Below are 14,213 nucleotides of genomic sequence, written 5' to 3' on the forward strand. Positions count from 1 at the left end.
TCAGAAAGTGAAACCGTGGGTTAGCAGGGACTGCCAGTGCTTTAAACTTTAGAGAGCAGCTGGAGAGCATCAGAGTGGGGCTGGGGGCAGCTTGCCCAGCTGGACTTCTTTGGGGCTCTGTAGGGCTCGCCCCGCTGTTTGTCATTACTGGCTGGCTCCACCTGTGGCTCCCAGAGCACTATTTCTCTATGGGCCCTGACCTTTCCTCCTCCAATCTCTTTGCTGACACCCCATCCTTGACCTAGCCCTAAAATACAGGTATTTCCCAAAGTTCTCCTTCCACTCTCTTCTCTTCTTGGCATTACCCATGGAGCAATCTTTTTCACTTGGAAGGTTCCAATCATCTTTTCCAAATATCAATCAGACGTCTGTTCCTGGACGCTACCTAGATACCTCAAACTCAACACCTCCAAAATTTAGCATGTCTTTCAGCCCTCAACCAAATGCTTTCCTTCCCAGACTCCTTATGTTGGTTAACAGCATCAACTTTTCCTTATCTATAAAGTTAGAAATGCTTTCACCTCCTTTGCACCTTTTCCCCTCCAATCAACAACGAGCTTTTGCAAATGCTATCTCAAATGACTTCGTCTCCACTTCCCACATCTGATAAGTAGCCATCTTATGTCTCTACCATCTCTAAATTGTCTCCAACCCTCTCAACCTTTTCCATTCTACCTACTATTGACCTTGTTCTGACCTCATTACCCATCGCATCCACCAGCTAATTAGCCTCCTTGCCTTCTTTCCTCTTCATTCCACCCTGTATTTGGCTGCCAGAATTGTTCTGCAAAAAAACCGCAAATGTAATAATAATGATCATTTGTTGATAAAGAGATGGCTCCTGCAGCATAGTCTGACCATAGGCTTACTCTTTAACTACACTCCTCCTGTCCCCAAAAAGAATTCAGATGTGATGAATTTTGTTCTTCAAGCATATCATACACTCCCACAGCCCCACGTTTGTTTCTCCTCCTTTAATGACCTTCCTACCTTTTCTACTTGTTCAAATTACAGCAATACCTCAAACTCCAGCTTCATTAGAGACATGATACAGGATGTATAGAACATTGTAGGACTCTAATTAACATTTTTAGGGATGAATTAAGTGAAAAAGAAAGTACAAAACCTCATGGCACAGATAGAAGATGGGGGATCACGTAGCTGAGAAATAGAACTGAATTTAACTTCCACGTGAGTCAGGTTTACTGTCCATGACCCTCCTCCTTCCCCCAGGCTCCTGCAATGTTGTGCCCTGCCTTGAGCAGTCCCTTCCCTAGATCCCTACTTAAAGAGAATTTCCTTTAAAAAAAAACAAAACAAAAGAAAACAAAACTAAAAGCAATACTGCAATGAACCTATTTCATGAACTTTTTCAGGTGTATTTGTAGTGTAAGTTCCTAGCACTGAAAGGACCATAGATTAAATGGTTTCATACATGTTGACAAATTATGGCAACTATTCTCATACCAAAGGTGTATGAAGATGTCTGGTTTCCACGGCCCTAGCAAAAGTATTATCAAGCTTAGATTTTTGCAGTTTCATAGATTTAAAAAATGTTATTTTGGTTCACTAGCATTAAGGATTTTTCTGTATGTCTTTCAGAAGGAAATATCAATGGCCCGGGGCCAAGACTATGATAATTTTGCATATACACACAAAAAAGGAAGGAGGTATTCCTGAAAGACTGCTGTTGTACTGTTTGAGAGCATTAAAACAGAAGAGCATTGCATTGGTTTCTTCTAATAACTGTGAAATTCATAGGAAGTGGATTATTTTAAAATGTGAATTTACTTATAATATGCTTTTAGAAAATGTAATGTAACCCCATTCTGTCAAAAAATGTGGGAAATTATCTTTAATTCAAAGATTTGTAAATATTTACTCAGTTTTTTACATCCATTTGTGCTTGTAAACTTGCTTAGCTACAGTGTTACTGTTATGTGGGGCACCTGGGTGGCTCAGTCAGCTAAGCGCCTAACTTCTGAATTTGGCTCAGGCCATGATTTCATGGTTTGTGAGTTTGAGCCCTGCATCAGGCTTTACACTGACAGTGTGGAGCCTGCTTGGGAGTCTCTCCCCGCAAACCCCCTACCTCAAAATAAACAAATAAAACTTAAAAAACATATTAAAGTGTTACTGTTATGAAAATTAGTAATAAAATCCCTTGATTTTTCCATTTCCTCTTAAGTGTTGTTATGTACAAATGGAATACTCATTTGAGCCTACAAGTAATGAAATGATCACTGTTGCAAAAAATGTTATTTTGGCTTACATTTCCTTAATTATTAATGAGGTTGAACATCTTTTCATATATGCATTAGCTATTTGTATCTCTTTTTCTGCCTTCCTTGTTCATGTCTTTTGTTTAATGTTCTCTTGGGTTGGTCATCTTTTTCTTAACTGATTATATCTGTTCCTTATAAATTAAGAAAATTAGCCCTACAATATGGATTATAGATGATACTCCAAATTTACCAATTTCCTTTCAGTTATTGCTCATTATTTTTTATTGTACAGAAATAAAAAATGTTGTAGTCAAATGTATCAATCTTCTTTATACTTTTAAGTTTTGTGTCATTCTTAGAAAAGTCTTCCCCATTCTACTATTAGAAATAAATATACCCCACTATCTTCAAGTGTTATCATAGTTTCTTTTGCAGAGTTTAAATCTTCGATCTTTATGAAATTTATTTTGGTCTAAAGAGCAAGATGGAGATTTTCCTTAATTATATTCCAAATGGTTCCTAGTTATACCAATTCTATTGGTTGAATAATCTTTTCCTCACTGGCCTGAAGTGGAGCTTTTACATTAAATTCTGGTGTATGGTTAGGTGTATTTCCAAACTCTATACAGTTTAATTAGAGACAATGTTTGGTTTCCTAAACACCAGTTTAGGAGGTTGGCATTAGATCAGTGTTACTCTGGATCCAGATCTTTCAACAGGTGTAAATACCACAGTCAAAAAACTCAGGTGTGCAAAGATGTACCTTTATTTCTCTACAACTGAATCTTAGTTTAGCCCTTGAGCTCGCCTGTCCACTCCGTGGTAGAACACTGGATTCAGTCAATTCAAGGTATCTCTGTCTCCCATGGGTGATCTAAGCTCTGGGAGTCGGGATGACAACAGTTTCTCTTTCATCCTGGCTTTGTTGAAGGGGGTGAATCTATTTGATAGCCATCTTCTACTTTGCCCATCTTCTGCTGGTATCTGCAAGCTATAACTCAATTTGCCTGGTCCTTGTCACTGTGCACTGGCAGCTGTTTATGACCCCATCCATGGGTCTTCATTGGCTCTGTGTCTCAGGACTACTCCCCAAAAAGGGAGGCAGAAGTTTCTTGTGCTCTCAGGTTCTCCTAAAAATCCATCTGGGATTTCTCTTACAGGCCCTGGCTCCAGCTCCATGGATTGGAACCTGGGATGTGCAGGATATGGAGGCCCCTTTCTCAGTAATTCATATCAATTACTCACTCTCTTGCTCTCTTTTCCCCAGTATCTTCTTTCCTCCAACCTGTGAGATTTTCCACTGGTCTTTGGAGGGTGGGGGCAGTGGCTGCCGTGGGAGGAGGAAGGTGGCTTATTCATCACCCTGCAATCTCTCCAACTCCATTGTTTATAGAACAAACTTTGACTATAGCGTAAACTTTTTGTTCAGACCACTAGATCCTGATATTCAAAGCCAAGCTTTTGGAACCGAAAAAATCTTTTGTCACTGAAAAGCCTAATTCATACAATTAAAAATATTTTGGATTTTAATAAGATCATTTCCATTATGAATTTTAAGAGCCTATTTTGAAACTCCTGGACAAGAATTTGATCCTTTGTTCTTGCTGAATCATAAGGAATAATGGGCATGAAGAAACCCTGGGAAAGGATGCTTGGGAGGAGCCATTGTTAGTATCCCAGAAAGTTACCTGCAACATGGAATCCTTGATCCAACATCTAGACTGCTGTCTCCACCCTCATGATCACACTCCACTGGTTAAGGGATCTATTTCAATTGACTCCTTTCTGCTCCTCTCAGTTACTTTTCTCTGCTCTTGCTTAGTCCTTACCGTTTTCCGAACTGGGATTCTGCCTGGCTTCCCTCACCACCAATCCTCCCAAGGAGCAGAGTCTCAGAATCTATTCTCTTTGGCTGGGCCATCATTTTGATGGGCAGAGGTAGATCACCAAGAACAAAGCATCATAATGTTGCCCTGTCAAATCCAGAGTAGCTTAAAGTCCTTATGGACTATTGCTTTGACGTATTCTGTAGTCAGTGACTCTCTTTATGACATTAGTTTCTTTCCTCCCATTTTATCTCCTACCCTTGAATATTTTTCAGGTCTGACTCTGTGTATTTAATCCTCATAGGGATCTTACTTCCTTCATACCAGTAAGTAGCCACTGTCACAGGTTTTCGGGGATTTTGTTTTTGTTTTTGTGCCATGAATGGCTTGCTCTTATTCTCTAAAACTGTGTAAATGGGACTTTTAAAAACCATTCTTCTCTGACCACTTGTTTATGCTTGTCCTCTTGTTTGCCATTTCGTAAAAGGCCTTTAACACAGAACTTTTGATTTTGAAATAACAATTAGGGAAGAAAACACTTCATGTGAGGGCTGGAGATTATAGGGAAATGGCCCAGTCTTTTTCCTCAGACCAATGTACATTGTTAAATGATCAAGTTCAACAGGGCACATTTTCTCCAAACTCACAATATTCTCTTTCCCAAATCCTGTCTCATGAGATCTACTAGAAAAATTCTGTCTTTTTTGGTAAGTCTAGGTTTTAAACATTTTTTTCCTTTTTCTTTTCAGCTCAGGTACTTCCTTGACTCAAAACAAAACAACATGGAGTGGAATCTTTACATTGAAAGAACATGGAACTTGCTTGAGACCTAGGATCACTTCAAATGGCTCCATATTTTTCTGTTCCCAATTAAACTTCCCAGAATGTTCCCACAGGATGCTCTCCACATTCATCAACTTTTGCAGTAATCCAGGAGCCCTTAGAACCTGATAAAGTAAAGGGATTAAGCAGGAGCTTCTCAGATATGAGGAAGATATATGTCTCTTTGTTATCTGGATAGTGTCCCTTTCCTAATCACAAAGCAGTTGATTTCTGACTTGGAGAAAGAATTGTGGTCATTACTCATTGATGACTTTGGTTGGAAAAAACAACAGCTTGTAGACTCCTGGTTCTGTCATCACAACAGACTATGTACCTTGAAAAACCTCTAAATACAAAACACCTAGAAATGATGGATCAGATGTAACAGAGAGCTTTTAAAGTTTCAAGCTCCCAAGAAAAAGGAGAAACTTCCAGACACTTAAAAAAAAAGTGGTGAGGTGCTAATTTTAGCCCCAACCTTGCTTTGGGGACATTTGGTAATCTTGGTAATCAAGAGGTTTGGATTTCTGACACATGAGGACAAAAGGCAAGGCCTTGAGCCATGGTGGGAAGGTAGAATTGAGGCTCTGCATAAGTGCTAGACCCCCAAAGGCCTATACCACCAGAAAAAAGATGTCCAGGCAAAATGAAATAAGAAAAATTATCTGCTTTATCTGGGCTCTGGGTAGAAAAAAAGAATTCAAATGTGCATAGACATGGTTTTGAGGTTTGAATTTATACACCCTGAGTGGTCAGAAACCCTGAGTTAAGATATTAACTTGAAGAGGTTCTTAACATCTCTGCCAATTGGTAGAATTTGAAAGTGAAAAAAAATCCCTTGTGGCAGCCATACATGCTCACCAAGGGCCCCCTGTCCTGTTCTCCCTCAAGACTCCGCTATAAGGTTATTCCAGTCACCTCTCACCCTGAGGCAGCCCCATGAAGGCTGAAACGTGGTGATCCCATGTTGTGGATAGAGAGGAAGGGGAAGAGTGCACATGGGCTTCTCATCCCAAGCTCAAGTATAGAAGCACCTTTACCCTCAAAAAGGGCCAGATCCCAGGCTTCCCTTTTCTCAACAAAGAAATCTTTCAGGTCCCCAGGGAATCCAGGTTAGAGCAGAGTCCCAGTGCTCAGAGTGGTAGCCAGTCACTATGCTGGGCACCAGCATTGTCAAAGTAATGGTTTGGTCTTTCCACTGTTCCCCTCTCCCTGCCTACCAGGGACAAGTCTTCCAGGATGGAGGGACCTTTAGGAACTCCTGCCTGTTGCTCAGATTGAGTCCTTCCTGTGGCAGGCTCCAAGTTTCACTCTTCATCTCCAGTTCCAGGATGGGGTGGAAGACAGTTAATTAAAATCTATCTATCTATACACACACACACACACACACACACACACACACACACACCTATATATATAATCAAGATAACAGCATGAATCTCACAGATAGACTTTACAACATGGATTTACAAACCACAAGGAAATAACTTACTAAGACTGAGAGTTAATAGAAACAACAACAAAAAAAAACCAATGTGATCAGAGGCCCTAAAAAATCAGAAAGTGAAAATAATGAGTATAAGATATTTTATTTTAAATAATTAAAGCAGCAAAATATGGAGTAAACAACAAGAGAAAGGAAGAAGATACTATTTAAAAATACCTAGAAGACTCAAAAAAGAAATGAAAGAGAAATCCTGGAAATGAAAATATAATCATTGAAATGAAACTTGGTATATGTGATAAGCAACAGGGTAGACACAGTTGGAGAAAGAATGAGTGAACCAGGAGATATTCAAATAACTTATGCATAATATAGTACAATGATATGGGGGAAAAAAGAAAAGAAAAATTAAAACATAAGGAACATAACATTTGTAGGTCAAACATACATTTAGAAGGTATTCCATTCCATTCCTAGGTGTTTTACCCAAAAGGGATAAAAACGCGTTACCAAAAAAAAAAAAAATGTGTACAAGAATGTTCATGGCAATTTTACTTACAATAGCCCAGGTACAGCTCAAATGCATATCTGCTGGATAACGGATAGACAAATTTTGGTATATTGATACAATAGAATTGTATTCATCAATAACAAGCAATGGACTACTGACACATATAACCACATAGATGAATCTCAAAAACGTGTTGACAGAAATAAACCAGGCACAAAGGACCACATGCTATATGATCCTATTTGTTTGAAGTTATAGAAAACACTAATCTAATCCATGGTGTTTCCTCTGCAGAGAAGCATGAGGAAATTTCTGGAATGAGAGTGACATTCTATATATTGTATTGGGTGTTGATAACATGGGCTTGTACACTTGTCAAAGCTCATGAACTCAACATTTACAATATGTACATTTTATTGCATGTAATTTATATCTCAATAAAAAATTACAAATTTAAAGGTGAAAAAAGGAGAGAAACCAAGTAGGATACATGTCTGGAAAATGTGAATGTTTTTCAAAAATTAATGTGAAAAGACAACTTAATAGAAGAAGGTGCAAAAAAATATATAGGAAGGATTTTCAAACAAGAGAAGATCTGTAGAGACAATACACAGAAAATGCATAATCTCACCAATAATAGGAGAAATACAAGTTAAAACAACACTTTGACACCTATTAGATTTAAAAAGATTTAAGCCTGAAATAGTTCCAAATGCTGGTAACTATGTAAACAATGGGCATTCTCATACACTGCAAGTAAGAATTTAGATACAATTTTTAAAAAAAATTTTTTATGTTTATTTATTTCTGAGACAGAGACAGAGCATTAGTGGGGGAGGGGCAGAGAGAGAGGGAGACACAGAATCAGAAGCAGGTTCCAGGCTCTGAGCTGTCAGCACAGAGCTGGATGCGGGGCTCGAACTCACAAACCATGAAATCATGATCTGAGCTGAAGTCGGTCGCTCAACTGACTGAGCCACCCAGGCGCCCCTAGATGCAATTTTTTTGAAGACAATTAGGAAATACTTAGCAAAGATAAATTACAACCCAGAAATTCAGTTCTTGGCTGTATCCTACATTATCAGTTCTTAAACATTCTGGTCCCAGGACACTTTATACCTTTAAAAATTATTTCTTTCATTGTTTTGTAATTGGTTATTATTTTTTTAAAATTTAAATCCAAGTTAGTTAACATATAGTGTAATAATGGCTTCAGGAGTAGAATTTAGTGCTTCATCACTTACATGTAATACCCAGTGCTCATCCCAACAAGAGCCCTCCTTAATGTACATCACCCATTTAGTCCATCGCCTCACCCCTCCAGCAACCCTCAGTTTGTTCTCTGTACTTAAGAGTCTCTTATGATTTGCCTCCTTCTCTGTTTTTACCTTATTTTTTCTTTCCTTCCCCTATGTTCATCTGTTTTGTTTCTTAAATTCCACGTATGAGTGAAATGATGTGATATTTATCTTTCTCTGACTCTTATTTCACTTAGCCTGATACATTCCAGTTCCATTCACATTGTTGCAAATGGCAAGATTTCATTCTTTTTGATGGCCAAGTAATATTCCATTGTGTATATGTGTGTGTGTGTGTGTGTGTGTGTGTATACACACACACACCACATCTGCTTTATCCATTCATCAGTTGATGGACATTGGGGCTCTTTCCATAATTTGGTTATTGTTGATAGTGCTGCTATAAATATTGGGGTGCACGTGCTCCTTAGAATCAGTATTTTTGTATCCTTTAGATAAATACCTACTTGTGCAATTGCTGGGTCATAGGGTAGTTCTATTTTTAATGTTTTGAGGAACCTCCACACTATTTTCCAGAGTGGCTTTCCTAGTTTGCATTCCCACCAGCAGTGCAAAAGTGTTCCCCTTTCTTTGCAACCTCACCAATATCTGTTGTTTCCTGAGTTGTTAATGTTAACCATCCTGACCGGTGTGAGGTGGTATCTCATTGTGGTTTTGATTTGTATTTCCCTGATGATGAGTGATGTTGAGCATCTTTTCATGTGTCTGCTATAAACTTTTAAAAATGATTGAGGATACCAAAGAGCTTTTGTTTATGTGAGTTCTATCTATTGATATTTACTATATTAGAAAATAAATTTGAGAAATTAAAACTTTTATTATTCATTTAAAAAGCAATATAAGCCTATTGCATGTTAACACAAATAACATACTCTTATAAAATAATTATATTTTCCCAAACAAAACCTTTAGTGAGAAAATTGGCATTATTTTATATTCCTGCAAATACCTTTATGGCTAGCTTAACAGAAGACAGCTAGAGTGTATTTCTGCATTCAGTCTTTTGTGGTGTATTGCTTTGATTGAAGTATGTGAAGAAAATAGACTCACACAGATATGGAATCAAAGAAGCGAGGAGTATTTCAATAGTCTTTTCTATCTTTCTTTGATACTATACCTAAAACTCAACAAATAGTAGCTTCTTAAAGGCTCCTTGAAAACTGGAATTTAAAAATCATGTCAATGAACTTTTCATACTCTGTTGAATTAAAATATATGATCTATCTTTCACTTTGAATGGATTTTTTTTTTTACTCATGCATCATTTTGCAACATCTTGCAGTGGAAACTGAGAAAATATTTTACTGAATTACACAGATTTTCTAAATGTTGATAGATTTAATTACATTATACAATATCAGAAAATCACCACGCATCTCATCAGAGAAATTCTGAAATACTGGGAAGCCCTCAAACTCACATTTGGATTCACGTTTTCAAAAACTCTAATTTTTGCTTGAAAGCTCACGTCATCATTTTTTTTGAGAAAATATCTGCCAAATACCAGAGACTGAAATAATCCTGGTTTGTCTGCCAGGCATTCTTTCGAAATAAAGATGATGTTCCATGAAAAAAAGTGGGAGTTCATCTTGTAACTCAAACAATTGCATGATATCTCTTGAGACACTGTTGTCCTCTGGAATACAACAGGAGTAATTTGTGCTTACTCCCCACTTTGACACACAGAATATTAAATAGATGAGTATGTAAGAGTTGAGTTTTAATGAAATTACTATTGTTAAGTGATTTATTAAAATCCCCAGCGTGCAGCGGGCAAGAATACAATGACTACTGGTACAGCTTGGTGCCACTGTCTTGATTTGTAGTGGCTTTGCCAACCATAGCTTTTATATCATCGGTGCAAATGTCCACACAATGGAAACGGTAAATGTGTCTCTGTATTATTAGGAAAATGACTGACCTCGTGGATTGCCTGAAGGGGCTTAGGCCCACCAGGGGTCTGTGGATCACAGTTTGACAGTCACTGGCCAAAGAAATATTTGACTTTACACACAAAGAACCAATATTTTCATATATTTTTTTGTTATTGCAAAGACCAGAGACAACCACCACCCAGAAAAATGAATAGAGAAGTGGAATGGTATGACAGGGAATCATCTACAGCACTGAAAATCAACTAGAAATATGCCGAGATAGATAAGTCTCACAAACATGAAACTTAAAAATAGAGCATGAATCTAAAAATAGATTCATGAAATATGAAACTCTTTATGTAAAGTCTAACTATGTATAAAACAATGCTATGTATTTTTTAGAAATGTTCTATATATATATAAAAACAAATGTTATATATATATAACAAATATATATATAACATTTGTTTTTATATATATAACAAATATATATAAATATATATAACAAATATATTTATATATATAAACATATATATGTTTATATATGTATAAAACAAATGTTATATGTATATATAACATATATATTATATATGTATGTGTGTGTATATATATATGTGTATATATATATAAAACATAATATAGTAAACTTGTATAGAAATGCATTGGAAGGGCGCCTGGGTGGCTCAGTCAGTTAAGCATCTGACTTCGGCTCAAGTCATGATCTCACAATTTGTGAGTTCGAGCCCTGCATCCGTCTCTGTGCCAACGGCTCAGAGCTTGGAGCCTGTTTCAGATTCTGTGTCTCCCTCTTGCTCTCTGTCCCTCTCCCCCCTCGTGCTCTGTCTCTCTCTTTTAAAAATAATAAAATAAACATTAAAAAAAAAAGAAATGCATTGGAATGATCATTACCAAATTCAAGACGGTCATTACCTATAAGGTAGGGTAGGAACTGCATTTCGGGAGGAATCTCAGAGGGCTTCCAATGCATTTTCAATGCTTGTTTTCCTGAAGCTGAGTGGTGGGTATGAAGAGTTTATTGTATTATTTTTATAGCTGTTTTTATTTTGAAGAATTTCATAATAAATAGTAGCCTATCTACAATCATATTCTTTTTTCTATATTTTAGTTAATATATACAGTGCAATAGTGGTTTCAGAAGTAGAATTCAGGGATTCATCACTTTCATATAACACCCAGTGCTCATCACAAGTGCCCTTCTTAATACCCATCATACCCATTATGTTCTTTCAAATAATAGCTGTGGTGTTAAGCAGTCTTATAGGTGAGTTACTATTGAAACTTTAACAAGCAGATACGATATCAGGGATAAACTTCACAGTAACGGTGTAATTCTCTGTAATAACACCCTCCCCACAAAATATTCAGGTTTGCTTGTTGTCCTGAGAGATAATGACTAGCCAAACTCATTATTTAGATAGTTTAAGATTACCCTCAAGGCATCCATTCTTGTCCACAGAAAGCATCTCTTAACCTCTGCTTTTGGTTACAGGTATAAGCCTAATGTGTCTGCTCTCACTGTGTTCTAGAACATCAATTTAGCCTCTTGATGTTTGCAGCATTCTCTGCAGGTGAGCTCTGTGTACATCTGCTATTTGAATTCCATCATCAGGGGGCCCCCTTGGCCTCTTGAACTTTGTTCTGTTACCATCAGAGAAACTTCAGCGCCTCTGAACTTTGACCCACCAATGCCCCTCCCCCCCACAGCCTGTCTTTTCTGGTGGTTTGAAACAAACCGGCTGAGCTTAGTTAGTGGTGGCAGAGAACAAAACAAACAAAATTTTCATAGCGACTTTTTCATTTTGGGGGACAACGTCACGTTTTTCTCAGGGGCTGCTTGTTAAAACAACAAAGACAAACCTTTGCAGCTCTTTGCTTATTTGAAGCAGATATCCTTAATATGGAAATACTGTATAAGTAAATAATAGAGAATCCTCACTCCACTTGGATGGGCCTTGTAGAAGTTTGCTTGGAAGTTGTACAGTCTGTCTGTTCCTTTTTTCTAAAATGTATTCCTGCCTTAATTATGGCTTACAGATGCTGTGTGTCTGGGTTACACAGTTTTGAGCCTACACCCAAATTATTTTTATTTGTTCCATATACTAGTGCTGTGCTATTCGTTTTCACTGCAGAATGTTATTTTTTTAAATTGCAACAATCAATTAGCTAATATGCTTTAAAGAAAAATTCCTCATTATCCATTTTATCTCCTGTAGACCATTTTGCCCTTCCAGTCACCCCGACCCCCTCGTTTACACTAGACAGGAGGCATCCGTTGCCTCAAAAAAGGGAAGTTGGAAAGAAGTTAGAGAGAAGTAACAGTGAACTGTTAGCTTTTGAATTTCAGAATAGATTTCTGAGACTCACAGCTGAGATAATACTTTGAGAAAGTAGGATTTTGTCTCAGAAGGCAAGATTTTGAGGTTAAAAACATTCATGAACCTGAAAGACCAGAATATGAACCTTGTGGCATAAATAATACACGAGGGAATACTGTAGAGAGTGGGGACTAGGAAAAACCTGAATAAACGGAGAATCCTCTGAGTTGACAAAATTTCCCCTGAATGGACTGAGATTACATTTTTGCCACCATGTGAAATGGGATCCAGGGCTCAATTCACAAATTAAGCTCAAATACAAAGCAGCAAAGAGAGTTATGTTATTCACATGTTTAAATTCATAAGTTGGTGTTTGTACCCTACACATCCTTATAAAGCATGCTATTGTCCTTATCAGGGAGATATTGAGGCCACTGTTGATATATTACAGTGTTCACTTTGTGAGGCCCATTGGGAAAAAATTCTTGGGTATAAGTATTGGGAATATTTTCTTCCTCTGGGCAACCGGTTTATATTTAGTCTGGGAAACTGTGACTTAGGAATCTGACTGAATGTCTCTCTTAATTTTGTCTGCATGGAAGCACAGAGTCAGCTCTGAACCTTACCTACATTTTGCTAGTGAGTAGGATCTCATGGCTTAGATTTCATCTATTTCCCTCATCCTGGTGACTCTTCTTCCTGTCTTGTATTCCTTTTGCCCTATGCCTTTACTTACTTTCATTCTGGTTGGACTTTCTGGGAAGCAGACTCCAGACAGAATTTAAGGTGCAGAATGTTTATTAAGGAGTACCCTTGCAATCAACATGTATGGAAGGGTGTGAAGAGGAATCAAGATTGAGGAAAGGAGTAAGTCCAGCTTTGATGCAGTCCCAAAGATAGCTTCAGCTGACCTCAAAGGGAGCTCTGGAGTTAGAATGGCCCCTCACGTTTGTCCTAAGTTGGGGATGAATGGCCAGGTCTTTATATTTCTCCAATAACCATTTGTTAGATGTCAGATGCTCCAGGAAGAGTTGTGACATTGGCCATGCTAAGGCAATCCTTGAAGGAAATGACAGCTTAAGGGTGTTTACCAAAAGCACTCCTTGCAGCTGGAACAACAAATTCTTCATTGGAGGGGGGCTTGGTGATACACCAGTGCTATAGACTGAATGTTTGTGTCTCTCCAAATTCACATGCTGAAACCTAGTCTCCAATGTGATGGTATGTGGAGGTGAGGCCTTCGGGAAGTGATTATGTAATGAGGGAAGAGCCTTCACGAATTGGATTAGTATCTTTACAAAAGAGACCCCAGAGACCTCCTTCATCCCGTGTATCATGTAAGGACACAGCAAGAAGACAGCCATCTATGAAACAGGCAGCAGGCTCTCACCAGACACTGAATTTGCTGGCACCTTAATGTTGGATTTCCCAGCCTCCAGAACTATGAGAAATAAATTTCTGTTCTTTGTAAGCCCCCCATTCTGGAGTAATTTGTTATAGTAATTTGTTATAGTACACATTTTAAGAGAACAATAAGTAATTTTTGGAACAAGGGCACAGATAAAATAAATAGCTAAAAATAAGTGACCGTTGTTCTCTTCCTGGCCCATTTATGTTGTCTCTTAACTTTGATCCTAATCTTTGCATATGCTATTCCCTAGACTAGAATGCCCTTTCCCTTTGAGAAAGTATGAAAGTGTGAAAGAAGAAAAATGGATTCCTTCTTCAAGGCCCAGAATAGTATCACCTCCTCAGTGGAGGGTTTGCTGACTGCCTGCAGGCAGGGTCATCCGCTTCCTGCTCTGTCTCTGCCATGCCCCCCCACATTGCAGTGTTGTGATGCATTCTCTATTGAC

The sequence above is a fragment of the Neofelis nebulosa genome, chromosome 5, assembly GCF_028018385.1.
Source record: "Neofelis nebulosa isolate mNeoNeb1 chromosome 5, mNeoNeb1.pri, whole genome shotgun sequence".
Lineage (NCBI taxonomy): Eukaryota > Metazoa > Chordata > Mammalia > Carnivora > Felidae > Neofelis > Neofelis nebulosa.